Source organism: Larimichthys crocea, chromosome VI, assembly GCF_000972845.2.
Source record: "Larimichthys crocea isolate SSNF chromosome VI, L_crocea_2.0, whole genome shotgun sequence".
NCBI classification, from domain to species: Eukaryota; Metazoa; Chordata; class Actinopteri; family Sciaenidae; genus Larimichthys; species Larimichthys crocea.
Window position 1 is genome coordinate 18,782,597 of NC_040016.1, and position 4,555 is coordinate 18,787,151.

Genomic DNA, 4,555 nt, shown 5'->3' on the forward strand with positions numbered 1-4,555 from the left:
TGAGACTTTAGACTGAAATCATCAAAATACAGATGACGGATCATCTTTTGGCAGAACGGCGGTCATCCCTCTAGTAAGGATTTTTAGAGACTTGGAGAATCTAAGAGGATCGAAGCTGTTCTGGTGCCTCATTATGGTCCAACATCTCATATTACTGTAGTTTATCATGCATCCTGCATATCTGCCATTTACTGCAAAATGAGACAAAGTGAACAAACATGCATCATATAATAGACATTTAATAAGACGTTCACACAAAGCTCCCTGTTGAAAATGGTTAGTTTGCACTCAACATGTACTTAACATATGTTTTTTTAAATGTTAGCTATAACACACGACAAAATGAATATAGCTATACCTTTTAAAGCACTGAGTAAAACAGAAAATATACCTTGATATTTGGTTATATATATATAACCAAATATCAAGGTATATTTTCTGTTTTACTCAGTGCTTTAAAAGGTATAGCTATATTCATTTTGTCGTGTGTTATAGCTAACATTGTATAGCTATATTCATTTTGTCGTGTGTTATAGCTAACATTTAAAAAAACATATGTTAAGTACATGTTGAGTGCAAACTAACCATTTTCAACAGGGAGCTTTGTGTGAACGTCTTATTAAATGTCTATTATATGATGCATGTTTGTTCACTTTGTCTCATTTTGCAGTAAATGGCAGATATGCAGGATGCATGATAAACTACAGTAATATGAGATGTTGGACCATAATGAGGCACCAGAACAGCTTCGATCCTCTTAGATTCTCCAAGTCTCTAAAAATTCTTACTAGAGGGATGACCACCGTTCTGCCAAAAGATGATCCGTCATCTGTATTTTGATGATTTCAGTCTAAAGTCTCACATAGATGTTTATTTGGGTTCTGTAAAAGTGACATCATTTTATATAGACATCAAACCATCACTCGTGTCATCTGTTTCTCCACTCCGTTGTGTTATGAAGCACGTTTATCCACTCAGTTATCATCTGATTGTTCTTAATAGATGGTTGTTTGTTGTTGTTTGTATCCTGGAGTATTGTAACAAAACAAAAAAAACAAATCTCCCCCTGGGATTATTAAAATATTTCTGATTCTGATTATACACAAGGCTGTGAAGTAGATAGATATATTTTAACTCGTATATATTTTATATTTCATGTATTGAAAAAAAATCACATTTTTTCCAAGAGCTGAAGTCCCTCATATTGCTCGGTTTGAAATAAATAAAGCTGACATAAACTAGAAACAGCAGTGACTTTATGGTTAATTCTGCTTCATAAAATGTAATATGTGGTTACTCTTTGTGTTTGTGTGAGGCTCTAAAGATATGCTGCCAGGATTTAGATACTTAATTAGAGAGACGAGTTCAAGTGCCAATAACTGCTAAAATGGCCGCCGCTGGGCTTCTGCCTGCCGGCCCTAATCAGCAGAGCAGTTACTGCACCTGTTAGAATGTCAGTTGGAAATGCTGACAGAGAGAGAGAGAAAATGCTGAGACCACCCCTCGAACAGGAAGGATTTCTGGCCAAACCGTATTTCCAATCATTAAACCGAAATCACTGGGAGCATCCTGAGCCCTTCCTGAACGTCTACATAGTTATTTTGTGTTGATAAAGTGAAGAAATGTGACCTTTACAGCGATTCAAAGAAGCGTTACTTCTGCTTTCCTCCAGAAATGTTCCCGCCTTTTTAACATGGCAGTCTATGGGGCTGTGGATGGGTGTTGCTCGCGCATCTTTGTGTGTTATGCCAAAACTATAAGGCTGACAGCTTTAGCAGACGGATGTGAGTGAGAAGACAAATTTTCCTACGTTTCTATGTATAAATCATGTCTGTAGTGGGGCATTTGAGGTCACGGTAGTCGAATACGTTTTATTTTTTTCACTGATTTTTCTCTCTGCTCCTCACTCTAGCTGATGATGTCATCCACTCTAGCTCAAACATTCCGCACAATACACACCCATTACAAACCCAGAAATTTGACTAAAAACCGGCTCAACTTTAAGCCTTGATAGTTTAAAAGTGGTAAAAGCTGTCGATGAGTGTAGTGAATCACTGAAGAGAAGGCAAGAGTACCTACATTTTAAAGTTTAAATGAAGTCTCTCGGTGAAAGTATGCCAGAGCATTTTATTGTTGAAAATGTTTTTTGGGGGGCTTTCCCATTCATTCCTATGAGACATTTTTCGCAGTGAATCTCTTAGAAAAGTAATAGCACTCAATTTGGGATGAAAACGCATGTTTTGATATATAATTTGTTGGGATCCTCTTACTGCTACGAGCCGCATTAATCTGCGAAAAAGGGCGGAAGATGAATAATAAGTAGGAAGAAACCCGCAGAAGATTAAGAGTTGACTCATGTCGTAGGCACTCGTCACTAATAAATAAAAACACAGAATGGGACAAGGACACTTAAAAAACAGAATAAACATGTAGACAAGGTGCAGTGGCAAGATGATGGTTTATAAATGATTAATAAAGGGTATGCAAGTATAAGACCATAATATAAGATCATAATAACAATAATCCAAAACTCTCTCTCCAAGACAAATTAAAGGTCCAGTGTGTTAAATTTAATCTATATCGATTCTTCACGGTAGAAGGTGAGATCTAACACACTGGACCTTTAAGTCTATATAGTTGTTCATAATACATATATACATACATATACATGTACATATGCATGATCTGATTCTTATCAGTGGCTTATAACTGTTAATAACTAGCCACCTTAAGGTGGAATAATTATTTATACAAATGCAAATGTTGTTTGTCTGGATATAAATGATTTTACAGATGCACGTTTGAGATGTGCTGAGCTGAAACTATTTATTAATTGGTTGAGCAACAGAAAATGAAGTCTCATGTAACTCTCTTTGAGCCAACAGTTCATGTCTTCTTGGAGGTAGTCCAAACATTTTGGACTCTTCCAATTGTTTGACATTTTATTTCATTTTAAATTGATCGTGTGTCACATATAATCATGAAAGAACAATCATACTGAAATCATAGACTAAATAAATGAATTGACAAGGAAACTAATCACCAGTTGCAGGCTAAAGGCTAAGAAGACCTGTCCTGAGGCCCACACAGTGCTGTTGGTCACTCACTTTGCTGGTCACTCACTTTGCATACCCTGTCAGGAGAGCTGAACGCTGCACTGAAACTGGAGAGGGTATGGAGATCTATACAGGGCTAGATATAGTTAGGGGCAGGGCAGAGGACAGACGGAGTGAGAAGGGGAACGGGCTAAATTCAGACAGTGATACATGCTGGGCAGAGGGTGATGCTAATCTTAGCTCTTTCTCAGAGGTGAGAAGAGGGGTCTGTCTATATTTGCTGCCATAAATAAGCATACTGACACAGTTTCAGACGGCCTTCTGGGTAGCAGCCAGCCTTTAAGGCCAGCTTGGCCATGCTGATTATTCTTAGATGGTGGTGTATATAGAGAGTAGGGTGACCTGTGTGAATGCCTATAAACTGATCTGCTTATTGCACTTTCCTCTCAAAAAAAAAAAAAAAAAGGTTCAGTGTGTAACTGTGTGGACCATGCAGCGCTCTAATCACAGCCAGTGAATTTACAACCCCAGCAAGAGATGGGACCAGGTGCAAAGCTACCTATAGGTCCCTGTGGGGGGTCAGGGGGTTCTGGCTGTATTTGGTCTCAGAGCTTGTGACGGACACTGACACCTGTGGGTTTATTGGACTAACACCTCATTTTGAATGCCCTTTGAAAACAATCCACTTTAAAAAAACAAAAACTACAATATCAGAGAAAGTGTTGTGCAAAACTGTGTGAGTGTTACCTAAATGTCTTATCGTGTGGAGCATATCACAACATACGGAAACCAAATCACACACACATGCTTACATTATGCATGTGAAGGAAGTTCAGTACTTGCAGCTTAGATGATATAATGCCACCTGCTGGTGATTTCAAAGCAATACAAGTTGGTGTTTGTGGAAGAAACCACGAGATGCAAAGCTCTCTCGCTGTTCCTGGGTCATGCCCGGACAACACACTCTGCTCACACTGAATGGTGCACATTCATCTATCTTAAAATATATTCATAGATACATCTAACCCCAGAAGCACTAGAATCGTGTCTACAATGTGACAATGTGCATATAATGTCAGCAATAATAGCAAATTATTGATTTCTCCTTCCTTTAGTTGACTGGAAGTCAGTGTCTAGTTCAAAGATGCTTTTCCTGCACACAGGCCAACGTGGAGAAATGAAACTAGTGTAGGGTGTTTCTTTCTTTTTCATAACCTGTATCAGTCGAGGTAACGGAGGGTCATCTCTTCGACCCCGCGTGATTCGTAACATTCTGAGAAAGACGGCGTCTGTGTGAGAACATATGACTGCATGAAGTGATTTTCTGCTCAGGTTAGGGTTGAATACACACACGTCTGACCTTTTTTGAGCCTTTTTGGGGACACACTGAAATATGAGAACTTAAACTTGAAATGCAGAAGAGGTTCCCTCAAGTTATGTTTCATACTACATGGTCTTCAGCGAAACCACGTCGGAAGCCAGAGACACGAGGATATGAG